Below are 22179 nucleotides of genomic sequence, written 5' to 3' on the forward strand. Positions count from 1 at the left end.
TATATATATATATATATAGAGGAAACTGTTGGTGAGCTTAAGCGCACCAAACCTATGGTGCGCTTAAGCTCCCCAATGACATGGCTCCCCAATCACATGTGGTGATCCAAACCATTCATTTGCAAGGCCTTATGATAGATAGGGGGTGTACCAAAAATCAGCTCCATAGGATCATCCTAACCCCATTTGTGGAGGACAAAAAATGGGCAGATTTGTGTCTGTCCATTTTTGTCCTCCACAAATGGAGGGGTTAGGATGATCCTATGGAGCTGATTTTTGGTACACCCCCTTATCTATGTAAGAGACTTTAAAATGAATGCTTTGGATCATCCTAACAAAGTGGCCCCCATGTGATTGGGCGCTTAAGCTCACCATAAGTTTGGTGAGCTTAAGCGCACCAACAGTTCCCTTATATATATATATATATATATATATATATATATATATATATATATATATATATACATATGAGAAAACGGTTCCTACACATATGTGTAGAGAGTTCTCTACACACTAGCTTAAAATACAGTGGGGCCCCACATTGTTTGGGTGATCCAAGCCATCCATTTTAAAGGCCCTCACATAGATAGGGTGTCTACAAAAAATCAGATCCATAGGATCATCCCAACCCTACGATCTGTGGAGGTAAAATGGATGTCTTTAAACCTTCACAAAATAGTCCATTTTTTGCCTCCACAGTTCGAATGGTTAGGATGATCCTATGGATCTGACTTTTTGTGGACACCCTATCTATGTGAGGGCCTTAAAAAGGAATGGTTTGGATCACTCAAATAATGTGGCCCCCACTGTATTTTAAGCTAGTGTGTAGATAACTTATCTACACATATGTGTAGGAACCGTTCTCTCTCTCTCTCTCTCTCTCTCTCTCTCTCTCTATATATATATATATATATATATATATATATATATATATATATATATATATTGAATTTCTTCCAAAATTCTAATAGAATTATACATTACTTGTTTTTGCTTTTGTTAACAAAGCCCACATTAAAGCCCCATATTTTCAATTCTACGCCTTCACAGTACCTATTTTACCCTTCTTTATGAATTTTTTATTATACATTTTGTCCACAAAGTCAACGGCATTTTTTCTTTGAAAAATTACGGATTGAGTGCATATGTTACATAATACTATGGATTATTGTAAACATATTACATAATACTACTGACTCGGACACCTTTCAAAATATTGACGAATTCCGAGCACCTAAGAGGAACAACATATTATTGAAACCTCTATAGATTGGAGGGCTAGGATCAGCCTATGGAAATGATTTTACGAGCACAACCTATTTCTGTTGTGTTCCATCACATGGACTGTTTGGATCAACCTATGATCTGGTCCGTACAGATCTTTGTCGGCCAGTGCAACGCACGGGGTTTTTTACTAGGATTTATATATATATATATATATATATATATATATATATATATATATATATATATATATATAGACACACACACATGTACATTCCAATGGTCTTCTACATGATTTGATTATGAGGTCTGATGGGGGTATGAATGAATTAGGAGGAGGAGAGGTATTGTGGCCGAATAGGTTACACGCTTGGGATAGGAAGCATGGGGTAGGTGCAACTAGCTTGGGTTGGGCTCGGGTGCGACTAGGGATGGGGCTTAGATTGGGCTTGGGCGCGGCTTGGGTTGGGCTCAGGGTATTGGGCAAGGCCGAATAGGGTGGGGTTAAGGCCAAGGGAGCCATCGGGTTTGGGTCAAAACCAGAAGGGCTTGGGTTTGGGTCAAGGCCAAGTTGGCCATGGGTTCAAGTTTAATCGGATTGAGTCTAATGGGATGGGGGTTTGGATTAAGGCTATGTAGGCTGCGAGTTTGGGTTACGGCCAAGAAGGCCGAGAGGTTTGGGCCAACTTGGGTTCGGGTTGGGCCCTAAATAGACCAGGTGCGGGTTAGAGAGCAGCTTTAGAGGTTCACCTCGAGTTGGCTTGGTTGGATCTGGTAGCAAGTTGGGTTGGGTTCGGTCCGGGTTGGACCAGGTGAGTTGAATCGGGTTTGAGTTGGGTTGGACCGGGCTGGTCGTGGTTAAGTCGGGGTGACGCGCGCACATTAATTCCATGCAATGTTCATAGTGCAAGGGCCAAATTGATGACACATATGCTCGCATGATTGGATCGGACATGGTGTATATACACAGTGCATATCAAATTGCTTTGCATGCATATGAATGGTACACCCGGATATGGTGTATTCACACATCTCATAGCAAATTGCTTTTGGAAGATGTACATACAGTGCATATCGAAATGGGTTTGGTTCATTAATACATGGCACATGGAAAATCTGAATGATGTACACGGTGCATATGATTAGTGGGTTTGGGGATTACGTTCATGCACAGCCTCTAAAATATTCAATTGACGCAAATAATGCATTGGGTGCGTGGCATGGGTCTAAAGGATGCACAAATGCATGGGTCAGTCATCACATATATGGTCATCACATAGTGTACAGCATATGTGGATCCACTTAGATGTGGATAAGAGGTGGGGTCTGGTGAATTTAAGTAGGGGTTAATTAATTAGATGGGACATTGTTACTTGTACAGCACATGTAACACATGAAATGGGTTCCACTATTGACGTGCATATATAGCATGGATTTCTGTGGCTAACATGGCTTAGGGGTTGGGTTTTGGTTCCAACAACACAAAAGTGGTTGGGCGCATGTTTCACGGCCACTCGGCTCATAGGAATGGGCTTGCTTGCAGTCACAGATGGGAGGGAATTTGGTTAAATTGGGCTAGGTCTGGTTAAGCCCAGTTTGGATGCGGCTAGATTAGGTGGATTCGGTTGGATGCGGCTATGCTAGGTGGATTAGATTCGAGTCAATTGGGTTCTGTTGGGTTTCATTGGAAAGGGGTCTTATGGGACATGGATGGGGGTTCTAGGCCAAAAGTCTGCATGGGTTTATGGGATGACAAAAGGACATAAAATAATAAAAAAAAAAAAAAAATGAAGATAGAAAGGAGAGGGATGAATAAGCTAATCCATGAATGAGAGATAATTGAACTAAATTATTATAAATTTGATCCTAACTACAACATTTATTTATAATAAAGGCCTACCTTTTCCGATGTCTGATGATGACCCTCGCGTTCTTGAATCCTTCGGTAAAGCTCTTGTGTACTCCCAATTCAATGCAAGAGGAAGGGATAGAGAGAGAGAGAGAGAGCTGATATTTTTTTCGTGTGGGCTCTCTTGGAGTATTGAATTGTCTTGGGATGGAGCAATGGAGGGGTATTTATAGGGGAATGGGTGAGCTATGTTGCCTTCTTAGGAGTCTAAAGGTGTAGGGTGGAGATTAAGTGATGGAGAAAGGAAGGAAAAATGATGGCTAAGATCGAATTTTTCTAGAATATTCTCCCTCTTCTTTAGCATCTTCCATTTTAGCCATGGCCATGTTCAAAATGGTAGGCACTTATGTGGCCAAGATCAAGCATTAAAGATTTAGGAACAATTCAAGGTCCAAGATAATGCCACTTGTCCTTGGAATCTTTGTGGATTTGGAAGCAAATTTCAAGACAAGGGAAATGTCCAATTTGGTTGCCTTTGTAGAGAATGGCAACGATTTGGATGGCTGCGATTAACTGCAATCTCCATGTGATCGAAAGAAAGGGCGAGATGGGGTCTCCCAATATCCTGAAATCTTTGCAAAGATATGGACTAAGATTGGGTGGTTGAGATCAATTGCAATCAAAAGAATGGATGAGATGATGCCACCAAATCTCCTACAATCTTTGTCAAAGATTTTCCAAATGTTTTGAATGTGAAAATCGAAAAATGCGGTTTTCAAGAGATTTTGAAGTCCGATTTCGATAATTCTTTCACTGTTGGAATCGTTGATTTTTTCTCTTTCTTTTAAGCCCAATATTGCCATAGAGATACTTATTTTGGAATTTTCGACCAGTGAGGGCTCCCGATCTCCGCCTGTAGATCGTTTTTCCAAAGATCGAGCAAATCGGCGATCTAAACGAACCAACCGATTCGATCAACTTTGGGTCAACGGTTAAAACCATTAAACCATGATATTGACAATGATTGAGACATCAAAAAGTTCTGCTATCAATGATTTAATGGGATGATTTCGACACAGTGACAGGTCAACGCATAACTACATCAGAATAAGTACACATGCCAAATCTTGAACTCGTAATGTAATGCATGAAAAAGAAGGAAAAAAATCAAGAATTGATGGAATTTTGAAGTAGAGCAAGCAAGAAATGATGCAAGTTCGAAGCGGAGGAAGGGTACCGAAGTGATCTATAAGCATTTAAATGCGTTTCTGAGAGACGTTTCTAGGGGACTTATTATAACCCAAAGGAATAGGTTTTTCAATTATGAAATATCAATGCGTCAGAAATTAACATGCCATGTATACTTGAGCGAGGAAGGGGAGGGCTGCCACATCATCGTGAACAGTGGAACGGCCCTTTCTCCTTATTATATATAAAGAAAATGCGCGATATCACACTTGAACACAGTAAATAGTGCTCAAAAGGAAAGTCTAATTCTCTATTCTCCATAATCAGCTAAAATCTCATTACCCTTATATGTGTGTATATACATATAGATTTTCAGCACAAGATATATATTATTTTAGAGCAGATAGATTTTCACATGATAGAAACAGAATGAGAAAGATCCTAGTAAGAAACCCGTGCGGGCCGACATAAAAAGTAAAATTTTAATTAAAAAATAGAGGACCACTAAAAATACATGAAGTAGGATGCTTCATGATGGATGATTGTTTTTTATTTTTAATGTACATGGGCTAAAAAATCTTGAAATAAATTATAAAGTTGGCATTTTAATTTCAAACTATTCAGATCCTTATAATGCTCCATGTAACAGATTTGGAAAACCAAAACCTGAACCTCGTAGAGAGGTACAATGACTATCCATATGTATAGAAGAACAATTAGAAAAATGCAAAAGGAACAGATGAGTCTGTTGATGTCATTTGAAATTCACTTCCATTCGGCAACCACTTGAGTTCTTCTGACTTCACTGCATTGCCAGAGGACACCATCATCAGATTGCAAACAATATGCCAAAAACTGTAGCCACTCTCCAAGCTACTGGGATAAGAAATGAAAGTCATATTTCCCCTAATGAGGGTATGCAGAAGTCCTTTGCTTCACTTGCATACACCCATCACACAGCATTAATCTAATTATGGTCATCAAACCTTAAGATTATTAAGAATCCATACATGCAAATAAACAAAATTTCAAAGTTAACCCAAAAAAAAAAAAAGGATATGCCCACAGTAGAATTTGATGAAAATTTGTTTTTTTCCAAATGCTTTGTGAATTTTAGTTATTTAAAAAAAAATTGACTCAATCGAAATCTGAAATTTCAATCAAGGTTTTGATTTAAGAATCAGTTTTTTTTTAAAATTTTGATTAATAATCATGTTTAACCCCCCAAAAAAACAAGGTGTTAAACTACAAAAAAATTGGTTCATAAACCCCATAGTTCCATGTCATGTTTCAAAAAATTTATGAATATTAAATCAAATCTAAACCATCTAAATTCATAATACAACATATGTTTCCTCATAGCTGTCATGTACTCCATATGTCAGTCTCCATAGAACTCCAAATTACTTAAAGACTTTTCAATTAAGGCAACGGGAGTCCGAGCAAGAGATAACCTTTGAACTGTCTCCACATAGCCATATGTTGAGTCAATAAAAGAAAGGAATGGGTCCATTCGGGTTCATTTCCAAATAACACAGAAATCAAACAACTTGAGGCCACAGGGGGGTTAGTCCGGGTCAGTTATAAAAGGAAGGCACGGGTCCATTGGGTTTTATTCCTAAATAACACAGAAATCAAACAACTTGTAGCTAGGAAAAATATATTCAATAGTAGAACAACAAAATAGAAGACCCCAATTATGTACAACCAAGTAGGGGAAAAGTACCTAAACCCAAAAACCACGCGAGTAAAAAATGGAACTGTACAAATTCTAAGACCTAGAAGCAAATAAAAAAAAAGTTACAAGATACATGGAGCCATATCCAACTATGCATCCTGATCATAACAACTCCGCACCTTGGTTTTCTTAGCACACCTATAGACGGTAAATAAAAAAACAACACAGCATTTAGTGATCTCGTTAAACTGTACTAAGAATTAAATCATTGCACACCTCTTCTGAAGGAACCTTCGCTGAGGCATTAGCTCGAACAATTGGGGTACAGACCATAGAGTATGCTGATTACATTCTCTACAGCACCAGCCAAGAGCCACCGAATATGAGGCTGAAATCTGGCTTGTATTGATCACCCTGACATGCATGAACAGAAAGTTGGTTTGAAAAAAAAAGGCAGAGAATAAACAACTAACATCAAAAGATCCAGTAATACGGGAAGAGGGTTTAGAAAACGAAACAGGGGAAACACAACATCATTTGAAAGGGGAAAAGATAGTAAAATTAATGAAGAACAACATCATGGTTAATCCCATTGATAAAAATATCAGTGACAATCACCATAGCATCAATAAACATAATCACCGAACAATAAATAGAGAAAAAAAAAAACCCATCTACAGAAACATTAAAACTTCAATAAAATTCCAAGAAACATCAACGAAGTCCTCCAAAGAAGTAACAAAAACCCCGAGCACAAAAGGACAGAATCACTGCTGAAAATGGTTGCCAAATGTGACCTAAAAGAGTAATATTATGTTCATTGTGCTTGAGAAAAAAATTAAATGTGCAAGAATATGGGCAGTGTGATGCTAAAAAAATAAAACTGCAGCTTACTTTACCAGCAATAAGCTGCCAGCGCGCACCCAGAATGTAGAAGAAGGAGCGGTTGTACAAATAGATGGAATCAAGAAAAACGAATGGGACTTTTATAAGCAAGGAAAAAATGTGTTCTAGGAAGGCCCAGGCCAATGAAGGAGATGAGCATTGTCTCAGCCTAGAAATATAGGACTTTTCATCAATGAATAACACTAACAAATATTAGTCCAAGATCCAACACCACCTGTCTTCTTATAGCGACGAAGGCCTTTGTAAGGTCAATTATTCTCTGTTGGTAAGAAAAATGCAAAAATGAAATCTCTAATAAATTGAAATAATGAACACCTTTATTTCTGGAAAAAAATGTTTTGATTCCTGAAATACCTCTCTCAAATCTCCAGTGTCATCACTCATCATATATACAATAACTGCCTCTACGATAACACACATATGAACAGAAAAGAGAAACATCAGAGAAATGCAGCTAAAAAGGAATAAAATGTCAACCCATTAAAAATCAAAAGAACTGAAAAGATGCATTCACACACTCATATTGGATCTAAACAATGTAACATTTCCCATAAAGGAAAACAATCGATTTGAGATTTCAAACCTGGAAACCCAAATTCGTATACCCTTTTTAATGCCATTAAGCAGTCAATAAATTGAAAGCTGAAAATTGAAAAATTACTTACGCCAGGCAGGACATCGCAAGAGGTAAGCACATGATCTCCCTCGCCTACTTGAGCACATGATCTCCCTCGCCTACTTCTCAATCCCTATCAACTCCTTTTAGATATTCGACAATTTTCACATTCGTATAAGAGCTAATATTTCTGAATAAATTGAAAGTAAAAACTTGGAATCATCATCAGCATATAGACAAATACATGGGGCACATATAATATAAAAATGAATATTTTTATATCATCAACAAATAGCTACCATTTCCCTGACAAAATCACTTGCCTAGGCTGAAATGATAAATTTATTGTTTGCATAAAACAAAAGAATTACATAAAACAAAAAACAAAAAACACATGAATTACACATCAAAACAAAAAACAAAAGAATTACAGTGAATAAAGTTGAACAAAAAACACATCAAAGAACGGTGGATCGCTGCCGTAGAGAAAAGCATTTACCTTCGGCATAGATTATGAAGAGGCAATCAATTTCAAGAAGAAAAGAAAAGAAAAATTAATCCAAATTTAATGATTGTGTTATTATCTGTGTGAATACATGCAAATTCCTTATCAGTTGCTCTTTTTCTTTCCAGGAACTCAAAAAATAACCCATGAAAGAAAATAGTTAAAGTGAATAACGAAAAACACAAAAAAAAAAACACATCAAGGCACAGGCCCTGTTTGTTTTAGATAACGACAACCTATTGTGGAGTCCCCAACTGATTATTGGACCGAAAATTGCACTAAATTTGGATGGAGGGGCTGTCCACGTGGGCGTGAACAGTGAAACCCCCATCCAGCTATATTATATTAGATGATGTGCTCAAACCATCTCTACGTAGAGATGGTGGTTCCCACCTCAACAATAACATTAGGGCTAAAACAGTGTGTCCCACCCGTCAAAAGCTGAGGTGTAAAATGGCAGGCCCCTCAAAGAACATGAGTTGCAAAAGGATGACCCCCCATGCAGGTGCCTATGTATATAACATCCATGCCTCATGACATGGATGGATCATCCTAAGAGGGCCCACAAACAACACCACCGCTAAATTTAAATCTTCATCTGATATTGACATGCTTTGTATGCATGTCAATACGTTCTAATTAATTAGCATATTACATCAATAGAAAGCAAGGCAACTTCTTATTGATCAGGTCAAACGAGCAACTACCCATCATGGAGGTGCTGAAATAGCAAGTTTCTTGGCTGCATGACAAGAGGACAGCAAACACGTCATTTGAATATGGCAAGTGATACCTACAACTTATTAGAAACAGTAACTTATCTTTTTTACGATGTCATTTCTTTTTATATGAGTAATGAATAAAATGAAAGGGGAGTTTTTGACGATTAAAAATATTGAAGGAAAAGTGTTCTTTTCTTGTGGAGAAAAGGTAAGGTGTTTTTACACTTCTTTCTTGGAGTTTCCCTCCAACGTGGGTTAGCTTTTAAGCACCACAATTATCTTTTTATAATTTTATCGGATCGTCATTGTCATTGTCGATCGCGCGCCCATCCGGCGTCAATTGGTATCATAGCTAGGCTCTGCGGGAGTTCTATCTACTGCGGATCCAGGAAGGCGATTATTCTATAATCTATGGAGCAATTGCAAGTGGGGTGAAATTCCTATCTTCTATGGCGATGGTGAGTGGGAGTGCACTAGTTGCGAGGCGTGTTGCAAGCCATACGGACTGAGCCAGAAAGATTTGATTCGGTGTGCCAAGGAGACTGTAGCCCTATATAAAATCAATGCTAAACCAAATTTCTAGAGGAAAAGGTTTTTCAATAAAAAATTTCTTGGAAAGAAAACAATGACAATGGAAAATACATGGTTAGTATCTATCTTCTATTATTATATAGCTAGATGGGGCTTTTGCTGTTGACACTGATGTGGATAGTCCCCCCATCTAGCATTCGATCCAACATGGCATCAGCTCAAAACATTTTATATAGTTACAAACCACCTCGTTACCTTTCCGAGTTTTCATCTTCTTTGGATCGTCATGTAGTGTGGTCCGTACAGTACTTTTTGAAAAATATGGTATTGACTTTTTATGTGAAAGTCTTTTTGTAATTCAAACTTACAATGGGGTGTTTTTAGTCATTATATGTATGCTTTTGGGCTTCTCATTCAAATTACTTGGGCTTCCCTCCAAAAGGACTAAAGTCATGAGAAAACTTTAGTCCTAGATGGGAAGTGTGAGAGGATGAGAGTGGCCATATATATACTTTCACTCTCTTAACCTTGTGAATGATCAAGAGGTTATGGGGATCCTACGCGCACGGAACGCCCACTTGGGTCCGGCGGGCTTTTGATCTTACCACACGCGAGCCGCCCGGCCCGGCGCGGCTCGGCCAGCCGCGCGTGTGGGCCCAAGGATTTTTCTTTTTTCTATTATTTATTTTTTCTCTTTTATTTTTGGTTCAAGAGTTTATTTTGTTTTAACTCTTTTTACCGTTTGAGATTCATTAATCGTGGTTTAGTGACCGTTTGGGAAACGTCTCTCACACACTAAAGGAGTGCGACGTTTCACCCTAACGTGTCGATTGCTTTTCTATAAAATCGGTTTTAGAGAAAACAGAAAGACATCCTTGACGGATTCTTCTTCTTCTCTGGTTTTCTGATCTTTTTCCCCCAAGCTTTCTGATCAAGGCTTCTGGCACATATAAGCGAGTTCTTAGGCATCCAAGCTGCGTGAGTGCACACCCCTGGAGCAAGAGTTGTTGTATCCTGGAGGCATACACCGAGACGCCCATCTGCACCATTGATTCGTTATAGTGGGGGCGAGATTTGCCTTAAGGACAGCGAAGATCCTTCGTGCCTCAACTTGATAAGTGGTCTAACTATTTCTCTGTTTTATTACAATTGATTCTTGCAGAATAGTTACTGTTGATTTCTGTCTTCTCAAGTAAAAGGGTTCATTCGTTATAAGGTATTCTCGAATCCTAAATTACAGATTTGCAAATCATTTTCTAACAATCTTAAGGCAAATCTTTCACGATCTGTGATCTGTAATTTTGAGATTTCGATTTCTGAAAATTAATCATCATGCTTTCCCAAACCGAAAGACCGAAAAAATTTGACGGATCGGATTTCGGTAGATGGCAAAAAATATGCGATTCTTTCTAACCTTTCTGAACCTAGACTATATCTTGAATGATCCTGAACCGTCACCTAATGAGGAAGAACCTGCTAGAACCCATCTCACTGAGAAAAGGAAAAGAGATAATTATCTCTGTAAAGGACATATACTGAGTTGTCTCAGTAATCAAATCTTTCACGATCTTCTTCTGCTTATATTACTGATTCTTCTTGTTTATGGCATGGTAGACTAGGTCATGTTAACTATGCATCTTTAAAGAAAATGATGACCATAGGTTTAATTCCTAAAAGTGATCAAGTAGTAGATAAGTGTGAAGTATGTGTGCAATCAAAGTACTCTAAGAAGCCTTTTCACAAAGTAGAAGAACGAAAAATAGAATTATTAAGTTTAATTCACAGTGATGTATGTGGCTTAAACAATGTTTTAACTAGAGGAGGTAAAAAATATTTTATTACATTTATAGATGATTTCTCTAGATATTGTACTGTTTATCTTATTAGAAATAAAGATGAATCTTTTGATAAATTCATTACATATAAAACTGAAGTAGAAAATCAGTTAGAAAAGAAGATCAAAATTTTAAGATCTGATAGAGGTGGTGAATACTCATCTAATGCTTTTAGTGAATTTTGTGAAAACCATGGCATAATACATCAAGTTACTGCACCATACTCTCCACAGCAAAATGGAGTTGCTGAACGTAAAAAAGAACATGGTAAACTCTATGTTAGGAAGTTTAGGATTACCTCAAAATTTCTGGGGAGAAGCTCTTCTCTCTGCTTGTTATATTCTGAACAAAATAACTTTTAAAGATTCTGACAAAACTCCTTACGAGTTATGAAAGAATAGAAAACCTCATTTTAAATACTTTAAGGTGTGGCGGTTCTTAGGTAAAGTTAGGATTCCAGATCCTAAGAGTGCTCAGTTAGGTCCTAAGACTGTGGATTGTGCATTCATTGGATATGCACAAAACAGTAGTGCATATAGGTTTTGATTTATAGGTCAGATCATGTTGATATGCAACCTAACACCATAATAGAATCCAGAGATGCTGAATTCTTTGAAACCATATTCCCTTATAAGACTAGTCTAAATGAGAACACACTTAAAAGACCCACTGAATCTATAGATAAAGATCATCTAGTGCCTGAGGAATCAGTAGAGCTTAGAAGAAGTAAAAGGGCAAGAGTAGAGAAAAACTTTGGTCCAGAGTTCATTGCATATCTTCTAGAAGGAGATCCAAAGACATATAAAGAGGTAATGTCACTTCCACATTCTTCATTATGGAAAGAAGCTGTCAAGAGTGAAATAGACTCTATTTTGAGTAATGGGACATGGATCTTGACAGATCTGCCTCCTGGTTGCAAACCTATTGGTTGCAAGTGGATCTTTAGGAAGAAATTAAAAATTGATGGAACTGTAGATAAATACAAAGCTAGACTAGTAGCTAATGGGTTTAAGCAAAAAGAAGGAATTGACTTCTTTGACACTTATTCACCTGTAACAAGAATAACAACTATTAGAATCCTTATTGCCATAGCTACAATTTTTAACCTGGAAATCCATCAAATGGATGTCAAAACTGCATTTCTAAATGGTGAATTAGATGAAGAGATTTATATGGATCAACCTGAAGGCTTTGTAATTTAAGGCCAAGAGCAAAAGGTGTGTAAACTTATAAAATCTCTATATGGTTTGAAACAAGCCCCAAAACAATGGCATGAGAAGTTTGATAGTGTGATGTTATCAAATAAATTCATAATAAATGAATTAGATAAGTGTGTATGCAGCAAATTTAGTGGGGATAGTGGTGTTATTGTTTGTCTGTATGTAGATGATATGTTGATCACCGGAACAGACATTAGTATAATTAAAGGCACTAAAAATTTTTTATCAAATAATTTTGATATGAAAGATCTGGGAAAGACAGATGTAATCCTGGGTATCAAAATTAAAAGAAACCCAGAAGAAATAATTCTATCTCAATCTCATTATGTAGAAAAAATTCTTAGAATGTTTAATCAATTTGATTGTAAACCTGTGGCTACCCCATATGATTCTAGTATAAGATTATGTAAGAATAAATGAAGTTGAGTAAATCCACTTGAATACTCTAGAGTTATAGGGAGTCTAATGTATTTGATAAATTGTACTACGCCAGACATAGCTCATGGAGTGGGTAGACTCAGTAGGTATACCAGTAATCCTGGTAGTGATCACTGGGAAGCTCTAATTAGAGTATTGAAATATCTTAAAGGAACCATAGACTATGGTTTGCATTTCAATAAATATCCTGTTGTACTAGAAGGGTATAGCGATGCAAATTGGGTATCTGGATTTGAGACCAAATCTAGGAGTGGATATGTTTTCACTCTAGGAAGTGCAGCAGTTTCTTGAAAATCTACCAAGCAAACGTGTATAGCCAGATCTGAGTTCATTGCTTTAGAGAAAGCAAGTGAGGAAGCCGAATGGCTTAGAAACCTTCTGTCTGATATTCCACTTTGGAATAAACCAGTACCGGGTATTACAATCCACTGTGATTGTCAAGCTGCTATTGGAAGAGCAGGTAATAATGTATATAATGGTAAATCCCGACACATTCGTCGGAGTCATGACTCCATAAGACACTTGTTGAAGAATGGAGTGATAACCATTGATTATGTAAGATCAAGTGATAATATATCAGATTGTCTTACAAAATGACTAAATAAAAATTTAGTCATGAGCACATTGAGGGGAATGGAGCTGAAGCCCACTGTTTAGATCACCTATAATAGGAACCCAACCTATCTGACTGGAGATCCCAAGAAGTAGGTTCAATGGGAAAACAAGTTATTTGAGTGATCTATTTTGTACCAAGTTGTATGTGAATTAAGTTCACTAAGCCTATCCATATGGTGTGGGTGCAACCTGTAACACAAAGAAGATGAGTTGTAGGACTCTTAATGTTATCTATACCTGACTAGCTGACTAGCTGATTGTCAGTGGGGTGCGTAGTTACAGGGCACTCCTGATAGATACACATATATGAGTGTGGAAGTGTGGCCGCTTCCTATGAGAATGGGCTAATTTCCCTAGAGCGCTCATGAAAACAGGGCATAGCACATGGCCGAAAAGTGCGACACCGTATGAACTTGCTTATGCCTTCTGTGTTGTGTGTGTGGTATGTTGTCTCAGTTTATTACTAAAAGTGCTTGGTTCAAGACGTATGTTCACCGAGTACTTGATAAACTCGATATACCTACACTAAGTAAAGGTTCAAGTCCAAAAGGCACCTCTACTGATGCATAACACATCTTGCCTTGATCACATCTATTTACATTTATGATTTATTTATTTCTTGTAATTTTGAATTAGTGGGGGATTGTTGACTTTTTATGTGAAAAAGTCTTTTTGTAATTCAAACTTACAATGGGGTGTTTTTAGTCATTATATGTATGCTTTTGGGCTTCTCATTCAAATTACTTGGGCTTCCCTCCAAAAGGACTAAAGTCATGAGAAAACTTTAGTCCTAGATGGGAAGTGTGAGAGGATGAGAGTGGCCATATATATACTTTCACTCTCTTAACCTTGCGAATGATCAAGAGGTTATGGGGATCCTACGCGCACGGATCGCCCACTTGGGTCAGGTAGGCTTTTGATCTTACCGCACGCGCGCCGCCCGGCCCGGGGCGGCTCTGCCGGCCGCGCGTGTGGGCTCAAGGATTTTTCTTTTTTCTATTATTTATTTTTTCTCTTTTCTTTTAATGGTTCAAGAGTTTATTTTTTTAACTCTTTTTACCGTTTGAGATTCCTTAATCCTGGTTTAGTGACCGTTTGGGAAACGTCTCTCACACACTAAAGGAGTGCGACGTTTCACCCTAACGTGTCGATTGCTTTTCTATAAAATCGGTTTTAGAGAAAACAGAAAGACATTCTTGACGAATTCTTCTTATTCTCTGGTTTTCTGATCTTTTCTCCCCAAGCTTTCTGATCAAGGCTTCTAGCACATATAAGCGAGTTCTTAGGCATCCCTGGAGCAAGAGTTGTTGCATCCTGGAGGCATACACAGAGACGCCCATCTGTACCATTGATTCGTCATAGTGGGGGCGAGATTTGCCTTAAGGACAGCGAAGATCTTCGTGCCTCAACTTGATAAGTGGTCTAACTATTTCTCTGTTTTATTACAATTGATTCTTGCGGAATAGTTACTGTTGATTTCTGTCTTCTCAAGTAAAAGGGTTAATTCGTTATAAGGTATTCTCGAATCCTAAATTACAGATTTGCAAATCATTTTCTAACATATGGGACTATAAGGGCTTGCACCATATAATATCTCACTTTTGGGCAGTGATATATTCGCCCCCTTTTCATTCCTGGTCCAGCCCTCTCTAGTGTATATATGACTATCCTTTATTAAAATCTCCCCAACACCACACACCCCCCCGAAGAGAACCCTTTTTTCCAACCCCAAAACGATCCGACCCGAGTTCAACCTGACCCCTCCCAAGCTTTTAAGCTTTAAAAAAAAAGTGTGGGCTTTTTTTTTTAAAAGGAGTCGCCAAACTATGACCTTTTCGCAAGAAGAGTCTCATTATTTGCTAATTTGCAAATCAAGTCATGTCATTTGGCTATATTTTGCAAATCAGGTCAGGTGGAAATCTCTTGATAGAATGCACAGCAGAGTATTTTTAATTCTAAAAAGACAAGAATACCCTTTATTTGTTAGAAAGTAAAAAAAAAAAGGAGGAATGCTAGACTCACAGAAGCCCCTGCAAAAAATCCTTTATGGCAGTTATTGTGGACCCCGATCCGAGAGAGGGGCGGGGGACGGGCCCCCACGCTGAGTCTCTCAGGATCATCCACGTGAATGGAGAGCTCTACCAAGGAACTCTCGAAAGAAGTGCCCCTCACAGCATGAGTGGCGATAAAAGGTGAGATACGTCTCGATTCGAGGACTAGCCCAGATTCGAGGTGTACCTTAAACAAAGAAGAGTCGCCATCCAAGGAAGTGGGCCAAGGATCCCATACTATGCTCTGTTGCAACGGATAATCAGAGATTATAAAAGAAAGGTTCATGCCTGGTTACAAATTTGGAAGGTCCAAAGAGCACCCCGTCCGCCCAAGTGCAAGCACCTGGTCTCTTATGCCATTTATTCATTGATTTTGAAGAGTTTTGGGCGAAAGTCATCTGAAATGGGAACGAATATCTCCGAGAAGACGTCTATCTAATCATGCATGTCTCGGAGATGAATAATAAGCACACATAAAAAGAAATGAAATAAGTGTCGCCTAAGAATAGCTAGATTATGAGTGTCATATCTAATTGGTGTCTAAGTTCTAGTGTGTAAACACATGCATGCTACAACTAAAGGTATAGGATCTGTACATGAAAGTAAGAAAACACAGCAAAACATACAACACAAATCAACTCTATACATGACTGGACAAGACGAATCCTAAAACTCTAATGCGACTTGACTCGGACCAAGATGGCCGTCCATCCCAGCTGCTCTACGTATCCCGGCCTCGGGAAGAATCGGAGTCAACATAGTTCGATGACCTATTCTAAACTACGATGCCTAACCATCTAGAACCGCTATCCTAGACTCGATCTAGACTCGACTGTTTTTTTAAAGCTTTTTGTACGATTGCTTAATTTCAAGTGAATTGTAATTTTTAGGACTCTTTATATGCCCTAACTAATGCAAGTTGATTAGCCTTAAGCTAATGCAGGTGGGCCCTACACCCTATGTGTAACTAGGCTGTGCATCCTAAAGAAAACCATGGGCTGACTATATGCTTCCTAGTCTAGCCATCGGTTCGACTAAATGTCTAATCGATCGACTCGAGGCCTCCAAACTCTTGGGACACTCACACGACAGGACACACCATATCAATACAAATCAGGACAGCCTCCTAACTCTAAAACATCCTAAACAACTAGGACAGACTCCTAACTCTAGGGGAAGATCTTTTCGAAAAGGTTTTGAAGAATTTTATATTTTTTGAAGGTTTAAAATGCTTATTTTGAAAGGTTTGGCTGGACTTGGGATATGAATCCTAAGCTGCACTGCGTACCCTGTTGAAAGGGATCAAGCCAACGTAGTTCGGAACAGATTTTCTAACTACTCTTAATGACTCAAGATTTTTGAGATTTTTAGTTTTTCAGATGTTTTTGAATTTTCAAGAGTTTTTGACTCAAGAGGACAAATTCATATCATCATAAGAGTAGGATAGACTCCTGATATCCCGCAAAGGTTGGACAACATCTTATGCTTTGCAGGGGAATGAACAGAATAACAACTCTGCAAGGGTTGGACAGCATCCTATACCTTGCAGGAGCGGATAAAAATCACATGATTTGATAAGAGGTTGGAAAGAAATCTAACCCCTATGATGATAGGACTAACTCTAAAAATTGAAGGACTGATTCTCTAACTAAGGAGAGATTCCAATGCTAAGGACTGACTCTGAAATTATGATTCTAAGAAGGAGGTGCTAATGAGACAAAGCCTGTCTCCTAAAAGAAAATAAGATAAAGAAGGGTGTTAGTGAGACTATGCAAGTCTCCTAGACACAGAGGTGAGCTCCAAGAGAGGTGCTGATGAGACATGGCATGTCTCCTAAGGGTGAACTCACTAATGAGACAAAGCTTGTCTCTAAAGGGTATAACTTTTTCTAGATGAGACTGTAGACAACCCATTTTGACCGTACCTTGAGCCTCCCGTGTTTGAGCAAAAACCTCATCAAATCAACTAGGTAGGGTTCCAAACTTCACCCTAAGCTAGTTTAGGGTCCCAACAAGGTCCCTGCAAAATTTTGTCGAAATCCGAGTGCGTTTGCCTAGCGAACAAGCCGAGAGAGGACCGTAGTGTAAACCGCAAAAGGGGGGTGAATTATCCTGGAGGAGGCCGACCAAGGTCCGAATAGGACGCGAGTCGGGCGTGCTCCCATCAATTTTTTGCGCAAATCCGCGTGCTAATCACAACTTGGAGTGCCAATATCGACACTCTTTTTCCCTTATAAATAGACATTTATTCTCATTTAAAAAGGGAAGAAAAAAAATAACACAGAGAGAGGAGAGAAATCCCCAAATTCGCCGAAACCCTAACTGAAATTCCTTCTTCTCCGATCTTCTCTGGCAATACTCCGGCCGGCCATCACCATAGCCTTCTTCTTCTTCTCCATTACTATGTCTGTCCTATTTGCTACTTTCCCTCCCCAAAATCACAGCTCATGAACCTAGTTTACTTTTCTGATCAGATTTTTCGATCATCTTCACTTCTCCGATCAAATCCTAACTCAAATCCGGTCACATTTCGAGCGGATCTGCAATCTCCGATCATGCTCTGTGGAAGAGTTAGGGTTTTGGTGTTACTCTTCATCATCAATTTCATCGCCATCACGTCTTGTTCTTCGAACATCTTTCCGATCTCATTCACCAGGCCCTAACCGTCCAAGCTTTCTTCTCTGGCCATTCTCACCAGAACTCCGGCTATTGTTCGTTTCCAAACTTCAGATCTACCTATTTCTCTTTGAAATTGAGCATCAGAGACTTTGATTTGGAATATCTGCTTCATCGTAGCATCAATTTGGAGTTACTGTATAGTAGAGTTTGAGGAATTCATTCCCGGAGAATTCGTAAAGGCATACATTTCAGATTTTGTTTCATATGCTTAAGGATCAAACAAAAAAGCTCTGATTTTAGGTTTTTTTTTTTTTTTTTTTTTTTTTGTGTATGTCTGTGTGTGTAGTTTGTGACAATTTTATTTGAGTTGCTGTGCTGACATGATCCTCGTGATTTTTTTTAGAACGATTCACCTTCTTTTGGTTATCTGGAAAGTCTGTGTACCTTTTGTGCGTGAACAATTGCTAGAATCCTATATATGATAGAAGATTTGCTATGGATCGACTCTAACTTTATCAATGGAAAAAGAAAAAAAAATTGATTTTGGTTCAGATTCAGCTTTTTGCTAAGTTTTGTCAAAAGATAGCTACAAAGAACTTGTTCTGATATAATTGATAATATGTTTTGGATTTAGTTCATTAATGTGATGGAATTCAATTTTTTTTTAAGGAAAAGTTAACTTAATTCTTTGTGTTTAAGAAATTTGCTCAGTTTCTTATGGTTAAATGTTCTACCTGGTGTTAGTACTGAAAAGCTGTTAAATGATTTTCTTTTGAATAGAGAATTTTAAGAAATTCTTACTTCTAGCCACTACTGTATGTGTTTCCATTAAAAATTTGGATTTCTGCTAATTATAAGAATTATGCTAAATCTGATGATTATATCTAAAATGGTTAAAGATAAGAGTTAAAATGAAGCTTTTGTAATTGTTTGGATCTCTCTCTCGCTACAACAGGTTTATATGATTTTTTATTTTTATTTTTATTCTGGACTTGATACCAAATGTTCATAAATTGATCTCTATTTTTAACACCTTGGGATTACTTGTGCAACCTGTGGATGACTAGAAATTGATTTAATGATATTCTTATGGCCCAGTAGGCTTATTTTAGGCCTAAGAATAAAATGGGTATGGATTAATGTAGAGGTTCATTCAAATTTATTGGATTAGCAGCTATTCAATCTTATGTTGTGAGGGTGCTGACTCAAACAGGAGCTCATTTTTGTCATTTGATTGAACTTATAGTCTGATGTTGCTTGTGGCATCCAATGGCTTTACTGAATTCCTATCTTATTAATATCTTGAAGTTCGTAAGCTTCAGCCCAATGTCTTGCATCTCTTGGCCCATTAATCTTGTTTACAAATTCAGGGTGACTGAGTGACTACCCTCTTAACTATCAACTTCTACTTTAACCATAGCCTTGTTAAAGATTTTGGTGTTTCATGCAATTTTGGTTTACTCTAGTCATATCACAAGGCATTAATGCAGAAATATATTATCTGTGAGATGTTGTGATTTGTTTAACTATGATTTAATTGCACTAGGGGTATTGTTGATAATCATAGTTATTCTTTGGCAAATCGTGAACACATAATTGTTGTCTATTATTGCGTATAACTGCTGCCTATTGGTTTAGTTCAAAGACACATAACTGTTGGCTATGATTGTTGTCCATGTATTAGAATAGAGTGGCGCCACTACTGTTGTTTATTCTGACAATTACAATAAATATTCTAAGTCTATTACTCTTGTTTTATTCAAATTTTGGAGATTCTTGAGAGTCAATCCTATAGTAAAAACAGATGGTGGGATTAATTCTTTTCTACTTGGAGGATTCGGTAAGAGTTGATGGTCATTAGAGCTGTATTGTTGCTATATGGAATATGTTACATGTTCATATTATAAAATACTTTGCTAGAAAAATCAGTGAGACATGAAAGTGCTAATTATTTGGAATAATTCTGAAACAAAAGCATGAAATAAGATTATCATTTGCTTAAATAATCATAGCCTTTTAATGACATGGTTGATTTTTTAGGTCTTGTGTAAAACCTTAAATGTGAGTTTCTTGTTAGTAGTTGCTTTGTCTGATATACTCAGTGTTTAGAAACCCATTCATTGCAAGGGCAATGAAAGAGCTATCTAGAGCCCTTTAGGGAGGCAAGCTATGTCTCAGCACGAATGTCTTATCCTGTGGAGGAGACAGGCTACGTCTCATGTAGGAAAATTCAAACCTTCTGGAGACGGGCCTTGTCTCTTTGGTCATAGTGTTCTCTCTTCTAAGAGATTTTTTTTCAGTCTCACTAGCACCCTTCTTTATCCCCATTTCTTTTAGGAGACTAACCTAGTCTCATTAACACTCCCCTCTTAGGGTTGTGCACTAGGAGTCAGTCTTTTTCTATTAGCATAGGAGTCTGTCCTTAGCTAGAGAGTCAATCTTTCTTTCAGGAGTCAGTCCTATCATCATAGGGGTTAGGATTCTATCCAACCTCTCATCAAATCATGTGTTTTTCTATCCGCTCCTGCAAGGTATAGGATGCTGTCCAACCCTTGCAGAGTTGTTATTTTGTTCATTCCCCCGCAAAGCATAGGATGCTGTCCAACCTTTGCGGAATATCAGGAGCCTGTCCTCCCCTTATGATGATAGGATTCTATCCTCTTGTGTCAAAAATATCAAAAATATCTAAAAACCAAAAATCTCAAAAATCTTGAGTCATAGGAGAGTAGTTAGGAAAAAAATTTCGAACTACGTTGGCTTGATCCTCATCCACGAGGTACGTAGTGCAGCTTGGGATTCACATCCCAAGTCCAGCCAAAGCTTTAAAAATAAACATTTCAAATCTTCAAAAAATACAAAAATTCTTCAAAACCTTTTCAAAAAGATCTTCCCCTAGAGTTAGGAATCTGTCCTAGATATTTGGGGTGTTTTAGAGTTAGGAGGCTGTCCTGATTTGTATTGATATGGTGTGTCCTGTCGTGTGAGTGTCCCTAGAGTTAGGAGGCCTCAAGTTGATCGGTTAGACACTTAGTCGAACCGATGGCTAGACTAGGAATCATATAGTCAGCCCGTGGTTTTCTTTAGGATGCACAGCCTAGTTACACATAGGAAGTAGGGCTCACCTGCATTAGTTTGAGGCTAATCAACTTGCATTAGTTAGGGCATATAGAGAGTCCTAAAAATTACAATTCACTTGAATTTAAGTAATCGTATAAAAAGCTTTAAAAATCAGTCGAGTCTAGTGGATCGAGTCTAGGATAGCGGTTCTAGACGGTTAGGCATAGTAGTTTAGAATAGGTCATCGAACTACGTTGACTCCGATACTTCCCGAGGCCGGGATACGTATAGCAGATGAGATGGACGGCCATCTTGGTCCGAGTCAATGCATTAGAGTTTTAGGATTCATTTTATCCAGTTATGTTTATAATTGATTTATGTTGTATGTTTTGTTGTGTTTTCTTACTTTCATGTACAGATCCGATACCTTTAGCTGTAACATGCATGTGTTTGCACACCAGAACTCAGACACCAATTAGGTATGACACTAATAACCTAGCTATTATTAGGCGACACTTCTTTCAATTCTTTTATGTGTGCTTATTATTCATCTCCGAGACATGCATGATTAGATAGACGTCTTCTCGGAGATATTCGTTCTCATTTCATATGACTTTCGTCCAAAACTCTTCAAAATTATTAAGTAAATGGCATAAGAGACCAGGTGTTTGTACTTGGGCGGATGAGATGCTCTTTAGACCTTCCGAATTCGTAACCAGGCACGAACCTTTCTTTTATAATCTCTAGTTATCCGTTGCAACAGAGCATAGTATGGGATCCTTGGCCCACTTCCTTGGATGGCAACTCTTCTTTGTTTAAGGTACACCTCGAATCTCAGCTAGTCCCCGAATCGAGAGGTATCTCACCATTTATCGCCACTCATGTTGTGAGGGGCACATTCTTTCGAGAGTTCCTTAGTAGAGCTCTCCATTCACGTGGATGATCCTGAGACGTAGCGCGTAGGGCCCGTCCCCCGCCTCTCTCTCGGATCGGGGTCTACAGAGACATAGCCTGTCTCCTAAAACGGGTTTGATTTTTCTGTTGAGACATAGCTTGTCTCTCTAAATAGATGATAACCACTCAAATAAATGAGACACGGCCTGTCTCCTAAGAATGCTCTAGATAG

The 22179-nt window shown here is 38.2% G+C and overlaps 1 long non-coding RNA gene across 3 annotated transcripts; it reads right to left on the reverse strand.

The window, feature by feature from the left end:
* Positions 1-5895: 5895 nt before the first annotated feature.
* On the reverse strand, positions 5896-8439 carry LOC143857906 (uncharacterized). Of its 3 annotated transcripts, none has more exons than XR_013238795.1 (3): positions 7961-8425; positions 7511-7651; positions 5896-6353 (listed from the first exon to the last, which is right to left on the reverse strand). It is a non-coding gene; the product is annotated as an uncharacterized LOC143857906 (long non-coding RNA). The 3 variants fall into 3 exon arrangements; XR_013238794.1 differs by having other exon boundaries at positions 7511-7604; positions 7961-8413; XR_013238792.1 differs by having other exon boundaries at positions 7511-8439.
* Positions 8440-22179: the final 13740 nt, after the last annotated feature.

The sequence above is a fragment of the Tasmannia lanceolata genome, unplaced genomic scaffold (genome assembly GCF_043159265.1).
Source record: "Tasmannia lanceolata isolate RefF3 unplaced genomic scaffold, GAP_Taslan_0.1 ptg000025l, whole genome shotgun sequence".
Classification (NCBI taxonomy): domain Eukaryota; kingdom Viridiplantae; phylum Streptophyta; class Magnoliopsida; order Canellales; family Winteraceae; genus Tasmannia; species Tasmannia lanceolata.